Source organism: Equus quagga, chromosome 6, assembly GCF_021613505.1.
Source record: "Equus quagga isolate Etosha38 chromosome 6, UCLA_HA_Equagga_1.0, whole genome shotgun sequence".
Taxonomy (NCBI): domain Eukaryota; kingdom Metazoa; phylum Chordata; class Mammalia; order Perissodactyla; family Equidae; genus Equus; species Equus quagga.
In genome coordinates this window covers 103558394-103572411 of record NC_060272.1, presented here as the reverse complement: position 1 = coordinate 103572411, position 14018 = coordinate 103558394, and the positions used below count along the sequence as shown (strand labels likewise).

Sequence of the window (14018 nt, the reverse complement as noted above, 5' to 3'; positions counted from 1 at the left end):
CCATGCTGTGGCAGCATCCCACATATAAAATAGAGGAAGACTGGCACAGATGTTAGCTCAGGTCTAATCTTCCTCAAGCAAAAAAGGAGGAAAATTGGCAACATATGTGAGCTCAGGGCTAATCTTCCTCAGCAAAAAAATAAAAAGAAAAGCAGGTTGCATTTTTGTATTGAAAAATCTTTTTAAGGCATATGCATATGGAAAAAATCTCTGGAAGAATACTAATGGCAGTTATTTAATGGTGGTAGGATTACACATTTTTAACAGATCTTTTTATTTCTCTACATATATTTCATTCTTCTACAGTCAATATACATTGCTTTTAATAGTAAGCAAAGAATCAAGCAAAAAAATATCTAGAACATCATAAAATAAAAATGTAGACATGCTGAACAGCCTAGTAATGGAGGTCATAGGTAGAAGACTAAGTGTAGACTGGAGTTGAATCAGAAAACGGTATGGTGGAAAGGAACTTTTGGAAGCAACTATCTAGTCTAACTCCTCATTCCACAGAATAAGAAACCATCTACATCTCCCCACTTCACTTACCCATTGCCTGACTATAAGCACAGTTCTCAACAAAGGTTTCTAGAACGAGAGACCGAGAACTAGTGCTTTTGTCTCTCCGTTCATTAAAAAGCTCTGCACCCACTGACGAGAGACACCATGAATGCTATCACTGAAGAAGGCAACTCCTACGCGAAGGGTACCCCAGGCCTGGAGCACAGCCTGACGTTTGGAAACCAGGGGTTACGGCAGAGTGCAATTTCTTCTCAATCCATAGGCAACTTAGGAGTCGTCCTTTCCTCATTCTGACCTGGAGCCTGTCTTACCCTTAGCTCACAAAGAAACCTCCTCCTCTGGCAAGCGTACATCCTCAGCACCCCGAAAGCAGGGTTGCTGGGGTCACAGAGTCTGCTGGGTTGGAGCCCGGATGTTATCTTGGTCCTGCCTCTTGTGCTGCAAAGGTCTCTGGCAGCTCTTTCTAGCCCGTTTCATACAACAGCTATCTAAACAGCTCCCCTTTCTCAAATTGAAAACCCCAAACTCACCACTCTTACTCTCAACACATCCTTTCTTCTTTCTTTGTTCAGGAGGTATATTCAGGCCATAAATCTTGAGCACCCTCAAACCTTCCTTTCTACCCCAAAGCACCTGAGTCTCTATCCTCCTTCTCTTCCTTCCCTCCTCCTCCCCTCACTGCAAAGATGAAGCCTCCCCCAGATCTCCTCAGCTAGCTCTGTGGGCCCTGCAGCCCCAGCCCCCTCAATTTTCCCCTCGCCTTCTGACCCCTCCCTCCATGCCTCTCTCTCCTCCCCACTGGGTCCCTGCCTCCCTTTCAATATGACCCAGTCTCCTCATCCCAATTCTGCTGCCTCCTCCCAGGCGGCATCCCACTCTGCTCCTTCCATTTCCAGCACATTTCTAGACCTGAGTATCTACACCTGCACGCCCTCAGTTTCTCCTCATGTCAGGAAGCAACAGGAGTAAGGAATCACAGTCAGAAGGCCTAGAGTACACACCCAGCTCTGCCACTGACCATTTCCACGACCTTAAGTGAGCAAGCCACTTAGTTCCTCCAACAATCTCCTCCTCTGTAAAACGAGGTTAATAATACCTGTTCCACCTCCCTCACAGCTCTGTTGTGAGATCAAGCGAGATAATGCGTGTGAAAGTGCTCCGTGAGCTGATAAAGCACGTTAACACTCTGGTTATTCCTGTTATTACTGTCTGCTCATTATCCTTGACCTCTCAGCATCAACTGAGGCAGGGATGGTTATTTGTGACCTTCAGGTTGCTCAATGTTAACACTAACAATATTATAACATCAGCACTTTAGTTTCCATGTGAATTACTGCTTTGGTAATAATCATATTTCATTCAAAACAAGAATAATCTTTGGCTTTTTAATTATATGAGCATGGACTTCAGCAGGACAATAGCAGTAGCCAACAATTATTGAGCACGTACCAAGGGTCAGCCGCTGTTCTAAGGTACTTTACATCAATGATCACTCAGCACCCCATGTGATGGGTTTTATTATTTCCATTTTATTGATGGGGAAACTGAGGCAGAGCAGTACAGCCAGGATGTGAACCCAGGCCTCTAGCTCTAGAGCCCACGCTCTTACCCACTGTCCTGCAATTCCTTTAGCGACAAAGTGGGGTCAAGAGTGCAAAGAGAGAACTCAGTCAGGAAGCCACGGACCTAAAGTATGAGAGACAGGAACAAAGGGTACTTGGAATCTTTTAAAGATGAACAAAATTATTCAAATTGCTAACTACCATCGTTGCTGAGGGCTTAGGGTCATCAAGTACATATGCATACTGCTAGTAAGAATATAAACTGGTAGAACCTTTTGAGAAGACAATTAGCAGAATGCATCAAAAACCCGAAAGATACATTCCCACGTTCTCACTGATTCAGCAATGCCACCTGCAACAATTTATCCTGGGGAAATAATCATGGGTGTGCACAAAAGATGTTCATCGCAATGTTGTTTCCAAAAGTAAAGAAAGAAAAACAAATAAATGTCCAACGAAAGGAGATAGAGTAGAGAAACTATTGCACACCCACAAAGTGAACGCCATGCAGTCATTTAAAATGACGCTGTAGAAGAAAAGGAAGAAGCGTTTTGTCAAGGAAAAGTATGTAAGAAAGCCCATTAGTATGGGCTATGGTAAGTGACTGATTCAAGTTCTGAGGGGTTTACCAGCTCTGTCAACAGGGGCAAGTCATTTAAATTCTCTGAGCCTCAATTTTCTTACGTGTAAATGGGGATGAGAAAAGTACCAACCTCACAGGGTTGTGAGAATTAATAAATTAATGTATGCAAAGTGCTCGGTACAGAGCCTAGCAGGGAGCAAGAAGGTGATAAATGTTTCTCGTTTGCAAAAATCTAACAAGTCAACACACACCCTATTACTAATATTTGTAATACAAATATTACAAATTAAGCAGTAAAATTTTAACACTGATTATCTCTGGAAAGGGAATAACAAGTTTTTCTTTTAAATTCTCTGTGTTTTCTAGATTTTCTTAACTTGAATAAAGACAGCAATATATTAATATTTAAGTATCTCCATTTTTTTTCAAGACGGCTTAATAATACTCCTTTCAATCTATTAAATTTCTCTAGTATAATCCAGTCTATGCATATTGTGTTTATGGAAATGGGGTACTTTTATTGATTTAATCTGCAGAGTAATATATTTTCACCTTTATTCTTCAGAGTCACACAACTTGCTCATATTTCATCATAGGAAAAGTCTTTTCTGCACTCTTATACTTCTTCAGATTAAGAACACTCTGAAGGATTATTAGAGCATAAAGTCAGAGGAGGAGAATGGACTAATGTCTCTAAAAAGCAAAGTTAAAGAAGAAACATCACAACTTCATGATAGTCACATGGAAAAAGAGTACACCTTACCTCAATTATGTAAGGCCAGAAATTACCGCAATAAATATTTCAACTCCATGGACAATTTCCTAGTGTGGTCAAAAGATGGAAGTAATTCAATAGTTCAGCAGTCCATCCAGTACAGTGACCATCATTCTGAAAGGAAAAAGAACCTCGTTGAGGGAAATGTGATGGAACAACATTCCTTTCTAGTCTTGAGACCTATAGGAGAGGGGAATCAATTATTAGAGACAGCCATGCAGCATAGAAATCAAAGTACAGTTAAGTCATTTTCCTGTTGGGGGTGGAAGCAGCAGGCCAGAATAAAAGAAGACTGAGGGGAACAGCCCGGTGGCACAGCGGTTAAGTTCGCACATTCCACTTTGGCGGCCTGCGGTTCGCCGGTTCAGATCCTGGGTGAGGACATGGCACCGCTTGGCAAGCCATGCTATGGCAGGCGTCCCACATAAAAAGTAGAGGAAGATGGGCACGGATGTTAGCTCAGGGCCAGTCTTCCTCAGCAAAAAGAGGAGGATTGGCAGAAAATGTTAGGGCTAATCTTCCTCAAAAAAAAAAAAAGAGGACTGAGGATGTCTGGGCGAACATGAGTCTCCTTTGCTTTAGGAAAAAGCTAGTCACTTGCTCTTGGGATTAAGATAAGGGCTAGCTCCTCACAGCCTTTCACTTTCACTCTTGTTACTGTTCTCTTCCATGTATTTGTCAGTATGTACATAAGTCAGCTCATGAATACTTTTGTTTTTTCTATTTTGATATCTGTCATTTCAGATTGAGACGACTCCATAAGAAGCACATGGCCTTTCTCTTAAAACTAGCACCACTGAGGATTTTCTCAGTGAAGGGCAGTTCCCCGGGACTAAAACCTTGGGATGGTTTTCCCCATCATCCCTCTCCATCACCCCCTTCCGAGATCAGCCCATCACCACTTTCCATCGAATGCTGCTGCTAACCCCTCTTTTTCACTCCTGTGCCATCACTAGTCCCCAACTCCCTGGCACCCCCACCTGTTTACAACAGCAGCCCCCAACCTGGCCTCTCTTGCAGAGCAACTGCCTTCATCCTATTTACCTGTGTGACCTTGAACAGTCCCCTAGCTCCTGGGTGTTGGTTCTCTTGGCTGTAAAATCAAGAACTGATTTCAATGTTCTCCATCCTCATTGTGCCTTGAAGTCAGATCTCCCTGGGCTTGAATCCTGCCCCAGGCACTCTGCAGACCTTAGACAAGTTGTATTTCCTCAAAACTCAGTTTGGTATATATAAAATCAGAATAATATTATTTACCTTTAAGGTTGCTGTAAGAATAAGAACTATGAGATATTGTGCCTGACACACAGTAGGTACACAACAAATATTAGTCATTTCCACCCTGCCTTCCAGGTACGTCCAGCTCTGAAGTTCTCTTTTCTTCTAATTTCCAAATCCAGCCTTCTCTTATAACCATATCCATAGCGGTAATAATTTTCTCTTCCATCAAATATGAACTCTTCTGCTGACTTACAGTCTCTTCCATAATCTAACTACACTTTATCTTATCTTCTTCCAATTTCCAACACCTTCTGACCTAGTCAAATAAGTCTTACTATGTTTCAAAGAACACTTTTGTGTGTGTGTGTGAGGAAGATTAGCCCTGAGCTAACATCTGCCAATCCCCCTCTTTTTGCTGAGGAAGACTGGCCCTGAGCTAACATCCGTGCCCATCTTCCTCTACTTTATAAGTGGGACTCCTACCATAGCATGGCATGCCGAGTGGTGCCATGTCCACACCCAGGATCCAAACAGGTGAACCCCGGGCCACCGAAGCAGAACATGCAAACTTAACTGCTGCGCCACCGGGTCGGCCCCTGAAAGGACACATTCTTACACCCTGTTTTTGCACCTATCATTCCCAATGCAAGACACAGCTTTTTTTATCCCCTCTGTCAAGGCCCAGCTCGAGTCCACGGCCCCAGCAATGCCCACCTTCCAGACAACTTAATCCTCACACAGTGTCTTAAGGGTACTGTCTATTGTTTCATGTGCATTCAGCTTGGCTGTCCAGCTGGGAAGGGACTATTATGATTATTTTAGTTTTTCACTTCAGGGTGGACCACATTCGAGTTTTTACAAACCCAGTATTTTCTGCATCAGCTCTGCAAATGCTTTTTGAAATGTATACGCCTTTGTGCCTTGAGGTAAGACTCTTTTACTAACACCACCATTTTCACTGTGTGGAGAGGCTCACACAGTAGCTTATTCCATCATCCGTGAGTAAACCATCTACAGACAGGCTAGGGGCCTCTTCACGGAGCCAGGAGATGAGCGCTAAGTATGTTCAATGTCTGAGACTTTGTGTCAAAGCGAATGTGTTATTTCCAAAACCATTTTATGACCAAACTACCAGCCACAACAGGGATGACTCACGGGGGGGAAAGATTGATTGCTACACTTTTACCTCAAAAAAGATGATGGTTGAAGCCCCAGGACTAAATGAAGGTTCTAAGGGGAATGAGGAGAAGACAATGAAAAGTCAAGGGAGATGGAGGAAGAACGGATGAAGGAGACACCGAGGGAATGGTTACAGAGGTAGGAGAATAACCATGAGGGTGGAGAGGCACATTAGCCCCAAGAAAGATGAGTGCCGTCAAATGCTGTGGATGGGCACTAACAAGATGTCACTGGAGACCCCCGAGGGAAATTTTCAATGGGGCTGGAACACAGTGCAGACTGCAGAGGACTGAGGACAAACTGGGAGGACAAATGGACACAGAGACTTTCCTCCCAAGAACTGTGCTTATCAAGCTAAAAGGTTTGTGCTGGTCACTTTCTACCCTGACGTTTACCTGACTTAACAGCTCGATAAAAAAAAAACTCACCTTGCTCTTATTTTCTTGCTCCTCACCTCTCCATATGCACAGAGCTTGACTATTGAAAATAACCGACTGCAAACCCTCCCACCCTCTCCCTCCCAACACCACCCTGGGTGCCGGGTTTTAGTTCTCTAAGAACCTTACAGAACTATCCGACAGCTAATTGCTAACAAGTCTGAACGTCTAAATTATATTTTCCTGCTTTCGGTAAATGAAAGTTATTAATTTAACAGAGAAAAAGAAAATAGACACTAAAATGTGTCAGATCAACAGAGCAAAAGTCCAGATTCAGATCAGATACTATGTTACCACCTATACAATTTATGCTGAGTCGTCAAAAAATAACTTTAAACATTTTTCTCTTCTTTCACAGTAGTGCTTATTCTTTACTGTAAGCTTAGAACAATAAAACATGAATAAAGAAAAAAATTATAAGCACTATTAGTATTTTTTTGAATCCCCTTCCACTTTGGTATGCATGCACGACATATTTATAAACATAAGACACAAATCTGTACAAATAAAAATATATAATTTTTTACTAAGTGAATTGTATGGCATTATTTGTAACCTGCGTTTCCCATTTCTTCTGATGGAAATATTGTGTCACTTAATATTCTATATTCTTATGTTAAATGACTATCCAATAATCAATTTTAATAAATCCCCCTGAAGCATTTAAGTCACTTCCAATTTCTGATTATACAGATAATGCTGAGATAGATATCCTTGAACACACCATTAAGTATTTGCTAGGGATAAAGTCATGGGTCAAATGAATGGAAAATACATGGATTGGCTATTGATATCTTGCCCTGCAGAATGCTTGACCCAATCTATGCTTCAGCGGTACATAAGTGAATACACTTCTCCACACTCCCTCTAAACTGGGTATTATTTTTTAAATTATCCTATTTTATAGATTAAAAAAGCTCACTTTCATTAGCATATCTCTGAAGTTAGACATTTACTTTTTGTGTACTTCTTGCGTATGTCCTTTATTTTTCTGCTGGAGTGTTCATCGTATTAATTTGTAGTACCTCTCATCTATCAAAGGTATTAACTGGGTACCCTAATAATGGAGAGAAGATGGTATATGAATTGGGAATCTTTGGCTACAAGGTACAAAACCAATTCCAGCCTATTAGAGGCAGAAAGGATCCTCACCATAAGGATGCTGAGATATCCTTTTATAAGGATATTATACACAAACTCTGTCCTATGTGTTGCAAACAGTTCCCTCAATTTTTAATTTTATCTCTAAAATGGAAACACCACTACTTTACTGGTCTATTTCCAGGATTAAAGAAAACGCAGGTAGTCATGAGTGGACATAATCATGTTACAGCAAAGCAAAACTGCTGTTACTAAGTATTTACTAAGATGCCTTATCCTTTCCATCCTTACAATGAGCCTATTAGGTAGATATCATTGCTCCTCTCCTACCCATAAAATGTAATAGATATCCATAGTAAAGTTACAAGTAGATTTTTATTTTACAAATAAGCCCTGTATTAATCCTAAAAAAGACTTGGTAACAGAATTATTCCCAGCTGTGTTTTTAGTGACATTTCTTTCTAAACAGTAACCCCAGAGCTACTCCAATCTCTTGACCAACAGTAAACCAGGTTACTAGCTTCTGCACCATCCATTCTTCTAAGTTTTGAATTAGCAAACTCTCTTCTTCTCTCTCTTTTATGATGTGTCTTGATTATAAAGTGCGATTTTGGTAACAAGATAAATATTTCTGTTTAGGAACCAAGGCCACTTTATCAGTCACTACAATCTTAACCCCATGACAAATACTCAACTTCCTAACATTCCAAATACTCTCAAAGGTTTTTCAGTTGCTCATACGTTAGTGACGTCTGTGGTAACAGTACACACTTGACCCTACGCTTTTGTCAGGGGTGAGGCAGCACTGTGCTGCATAAATATTTTATGTACAGCTTGTACTGAAATTCTAGATGAAGAGGCATTCACAGACCCTCTGGAATATGCTGGTTACCCAAGATAGCATATTTTTATTAATACTGTGTGCAAGCTTTGCCATCTTCTATAGGGTTCTCCTTGATTTGACCCTAAATATATTCCCCCAACATGTTATTTTATTTTTTAACTCATTAGTTGTGCTGTGGACAAAGCAGTGTCTGAAATAACAGCAAAGGAAGGTAGTGATCATTGAAACTGGTGGCACTCACAATTAGTCTAGTCACTGAGAGTTCTGAGGGCAAAAGAGCACAGCCTGTGTGAGCCAGGCAGATGAGGTTCTTTGCAGGAATATTAAGAGAACTAAATTATCCATTGCCAGAAAAAGGAAAAGGAAACCTCTCCCCATACATTTATGAATTCACTCAAGATTTATAGAAAATGCTTAGGAATCTGAAGGCTACGCTTCTGGAATAAACAGCCTTCCAAACAATAAGGGCCTCCACTTTCCCTGCCAGTCTGGGGCAGGGACAGCCACCCACAAATCAGTAGCCACGAGGAAGAGCAGGAGAAGCCTGGAGAAGGGACCTGACCATGGGCGAACATTGCTTGATGACTGCAGAGGAAGCAGAGCGCACCACTCCGCCAGGCCACAGCCAGCACCTGGAGAGTTCCTGACTCTGGGCAGGAGGCTTTCTCAGTCTGTTTGTCTCTCTGAACTTTCCTCATTCACGTGGGTAGAGGGCTCTGGGTTCCCTGCCGCAGGGAGGCTGTGGGCAGGCTTCCCCGCAGAGGAAAGGGTTTGAGAAGAGGGCAATAATCCCCAGACCAAGAGGAGATTCCTGGAGGAGAGTGAGTGTGGGCCTTGGAGCAGCAGAGCGCTGCACCTGCTCCCTGGCTGCCCCTCAGACACACAGGATTCCCAGGAGAATGGCAAGATGCTGAACTTGACCTCCCACTGTGATAAAGCATCCTCCCCAGCCTCAAACACGGCCCAGAAGCAGCAGGGACCAGGGTGAAGAGACGACCCAGGGGCCTTCCTGACCTCATGACATGTCGTAAGAACCCGTAAGCTTGGCACAACCCTGGGAGGGTGGGGAGGGAAAGAGATCCAAGATGAACCAAAGTTAATCTTTCTGCTGCCCCAGTGGAGTAGAAGTTACGTTGATTTAGAAATATCTTTTTGCACCCCTAAGGTTTGTGGACTAAGAGTTATTAGCAATTCAAATTAACAACCGAATGAGCAAATCAACCAAGGAAGGAAGAAGGGTTAATATCTAGTAACCTATATATTTTTCTGACAATATTAGTTCAACTTCATTGGCTTCCTTCAGTGGATCAGAATGTTATTCAGTATTCTTTATTAAGAATACTTTTAGACAGAGATTCCAGAGGCTTTTGCATCATCCGGGCATTTCCCCAAGAACTTCCGTCTTGCTCATCACCACTGCTGTTTAAACGGTCTGCATGGGCAGAGACAGGTGCCACTGAAGGCACTGGCTGCTGACAGCCATGATGCCTCGGGGTGGAGCCACTCCGGAAAACTCACCACAATCCATGATCCCAATTCACATGTGGCCCAAGGTTTCCGAGATTTTCTTGGAGCCAAAGATGTTTCCTCCCCCAGAGTGTGGAGTTAATGAATAAACCCACAGCAACATGCTAATGGTATGCGTGGGGGGAAAAGCTTTTGTCCCTGCTATTCGAACTACTCCCATCTTTGGAATTTTCTGACCCGGCCACAGGGTCAGAGGTGAGCCAACCCTACTGCCTCTCAGTGCACAACCACTTCACCCAGCTGTGGCTCACAAGACCATAGGAAGACATCAGACCCATGCTGGGTCTCTCCTGGGGGCTTTGAAATGGGGGCTAAGGAGCTGCCAGTCAGGCTCTGGATGCGGTGGACTCATGATGTGGACCCATGAACAGCATCGCAGACAGAGCTGGTCTGCAGAAAGGTGAAGATGAAGCCGAGAGCAGTAGGGACAAGACAGAGTTCTTCGAACTCCGTATGCTTTCCCATTTATTTATTTTTTGAGGAATATTAGCCCTGAGCTAACATGTGCTGCCAATCCTCCTATTTTTGCTGAGGAAGACTGGCCCTGAGCTAACATCCATGCCCATCTTCCTCTACTTTATATGTGGGACACCCACCACAGCATGGCTTGACAAGCGGTGCCATGTCTGCACCTGGGATCCGAACCGGTGAACCCTGGGCTGCTGAAGCAGAACGTGCATACGAACTTAACCGCTGTGCCACGTGGCCAGGCCCTGCTTTCCCATTTTTGATTCTAGGTTTTTTTCTGAGGATCCTGGATTCTTTGGAGTACCTCAGTATCCTGATTAAACCCCCCTTAAGTTGGTTTTGTTCCTTGCAGCCAAAGATTTCCAAGTGAATAGCATCCTTTCCTGTTACTATGTTACCATCCATCCCTGTTACCATGTTATCAAGCCAATAATGAAGTGTGCTAGGTGAGCACTGAATCAGACCAGAGGGAAGGAGACCTGGTGTGGGGTGGGGGAGGGTGCACAGTGTAACCCAGGCCCCCAACTGGGAACACCTCCCAGTGACTAGATCCCTCGTCCCTCCATCTTGGTGTGTCTCCCCTGCCAAATTTTGCCTCACTGAGCCCTCTTTTTCTAGGCTTGCAGGCTGAATACTGTACTTTAGCTGACATTTTATATATATATATATATTTTTTCAAACCTGCATACAGTCACATTCTACTGTTTTCAGCTGCAGACATTTTAGTAAATCAAGATACAACAGTAAAACTCCAAGAGTTACGAGAATGCTCTGCTCTCAGTGTCCTCACCTTGTATATAGGCTTGTCATCTTACAGATGGAATTCTTAGCATAGCTTGAGCCTATGTTTCAAATGAAAGTTAAATATTATACAAAGGTGGGAGAAAACGGTTGTGCAGAGTACTCTCAGTTTTCTGACAGAGAACTGGTAAGGTCTGGAATAATTTCTCCCATAAATATCCAAGTACAATTTCTTGATACAGTAAAGAACAGTCTCCAATTTGGTAATGGGTATTTTATTTTCAATTGTCCTACTTGATTTTTCCTTAAAAACTTGCATTGATGTTGTAACAATGTATAAACATGGCTGTTTATATATTTATTTATGTATTTTTTAAAAGAATCAACAGTGAGATATACTCAAACAGTGATAGGGCCCCAGGGGGGAAATAAAATAGACATATTTAATTTTTAAACTTTTGTACAGAGGGTTCAAGAAAAGAGCTTTTCTCTTTTAGGATTAATCAATCAGAAATAAAGCATTTAATTGTTATCCATGGTAATTATACTGCTAATGTACATATTTTTTTTTTACCCTTCATGGCTTGGCAAAGGACGAAAAATAAAAATAAAGGTCACACTTGAGAGATTGCACAGGGAACAAGGGGCATTCAGCCATCCAAAGCACACTTCCTGACTTGGTATCTAGATGTATAAAGTAGGAAGAACACTTCCACTTACAGCACAGAGAACAAAAGGTGGATGCGTGTGTGTGTGTGTGTGTGTGTGTGTGTGTGTGTGAGCAGATCAGAAAGTGATTTCCTCTCTGATGGGGTTACCATCAGAGGCTGCCCCACTGCTTCCTACCCTGCCTACACTTAGACCCCAAGGGGCTGTATCACCTCAGCAACTTGGAGCATTTAAACTGACACATTATAACGAGTCTATAGCAAGCCGGTGGTTCTCAAACTGTTCTGTGCAGTGCATCACCAATAAGTGGAGGGCTTTGTAAAAGCACAGATCGCTGGACTCACACCTCCGGAGTTTAATTCAGTGGGTCTGGGGTAAGGCCCCAAAGTGTAAACTTCTAACAAGTTCTCAAATGATGCTGCTCCAGGTACCAGCCTTTCAGAACCACTTAGTAAGCTTATTCCTTGCTATTCACTAGAACGCTATCTTCTCTAATTAATTTATCATAGAAAACAGAAGTTTCTTATGGAAAGGACAAGGAATGTAACTTTCGTCATCAACTGCGTGAATTACCTCAGCAGGTACTACTCTAACTTTCTCTGTGATTTAACTTTCCATACACAAATTGAGAATACCTACCTCTATAATACTGTAAATCTGACTGAAGGTTATTACTATGTAATTTTAAAGATGTTACCAAGTATCAGCCGCTGCCTTGTCTTTTAGCATATTGTTGACTTCTTTAATTGAAATAATTTGTACGTTTAAGTACCAGAGAGCCCTCACTCACCAGGGAAGATGAGAGAAACGTTTAGCTTTAAAAAAGATAAAGCCTAACAGATGTTAGCCTTCTCAAAAAATCAGAATAATCTGAGATGTTTTGGATTCTTCCTCATGAAAAAGAAATTACTTCAACCAAGTTCTACTGTATGTATAAAAACAGAGCAAGGGGCCAGCCCTGTGGCCGAGTGGTTAAGTTCACGCGCTCTGCTTCAGTGGCCCAGGGTTTCTCTGGTTTGGATCCTGGGCGTGGACATGGCACCGCTCATCAAGCCATGCTGAGGTGGCTTCCCACATTACACAACTAGAAGGACCCACATCTAAAATATACAACTATGTACTGGGGGCTTTCGGGAGAAGAAAGAAAAAACCAAAACAGAGCAAATACAGGTTTCAATTTAAAACATAAATACACTTAAAAAATAGGGTGTTTTCAATAAAGAATTACAAAATATAAAGGCTTCTTCCCTGTTGAGAATAGGGTGGTACGGATGCTCATCTCAGTGTGAACAATCATTTAAATGACGTACTTCGATGTAGGGAAGAAAGAGTGGGAGTCGAGCCCGTTTCCCCAGAGTGCCCCAGTCAACTGGGTCAGGCAGTAACGTGCACCAAGGAAATGTCCTCTCAGCCCCATTAACGATCAGAGCCCAGGTCTGGGTATTTCAGCAGAGACAGCTGGCGCCCTGTCCACTCTCCTCACCCCTCCATCCTTCTCCTCCTCAGCCTTTATGCCATGTTACAGGCAGAGAACTTCTGCCACCTTTCCCAAGAGAGGAGTGGGTCTGACGTGGGCCTTTCCAATATTCGCAGCCCAAGGGCCAAGGTGAGATGATGGTAGTGATATGCATCAGTGACGCCTGCTTCCATAGGATGAGATGACTCCTTCCACTAAGAAGACGAACCCAGGCTACCCTGGCAAACACCCTGGAAGCAGAGAGCAGAGGTGGACGGGCACAGGCCCCCATTCATCCCCCTGCCTGACTCCTCTAAGCGACTCCTGGCTTTCGACTCTGAGCCTCTAATGAAAACTAACCGCAATTACAGAAACAACAAGGGCACTGTTCCTCTGTGGTTAACCCAGTCTGATATCAAACATTTCAAAGTGTGTGTGCTCCTCCATGACCTTGCAGTCTAGGAAGACTGACCTTCCTCCATCGGTCACTCCTCCCACAAGGAGCCAATTCCTCCGTCTTTTCATTCAGGATTTGTAAAGCAAACACCAATCTCAGGGGAGGGGAGGGAGTCAGAGAACGCTGGCAACCGTTTTAATATTTTTTTTAAAATAAAAACAAAATGATGCCTTCTGTAATCCCTGCTACCCACAGCCTCCTTCCTTTTCTTACCAATAATGATTTATTTTACTCCTGGCTTAAAAAAAAGAAAAGTCCTGATTTTTATTTATTATATTTAGAGACTGGTAAGGCAGCAAATTTAATTTATTGATCTAGGCTCTCCACATGTACCAATTATCTTTTATTCTTTGATTGTAAAAACTGTCCCTTGGTAATGGCATGAACTCATCTAGGACATAAAGGCGGCCCCTGACCAATTATGGCAGCAGTACGTCAGCATCATGAATTCTGCAAGTCAGACTCTATTCCACTCT

The 14018-nt window shown here is 42.7% G+C and overlaps 1 protein-coding gene across 2 annotated transcripts in view; it reads right to left on the bottom strand.

Moving 5' to 3' along the window:
• KANK1 (KN motif and ankyrin repeat domains 1) overlaps positions 1-14018 on the bottom strand; it is a 198261-nt gene that overhangs the window by 122030 nt on the left and 62213 nt on the right. For both annotated transcript variants that reach the window (XM_046663740.1, XM_046663739.1), the window contains exon 2: positions 3431-3556. The gene's annotated coding sequence lies outside the window, so the exon portion shown is untranslated. The remainder of the gene's footprint in view (positions 1-3430; positions 3557-14018) is intronic.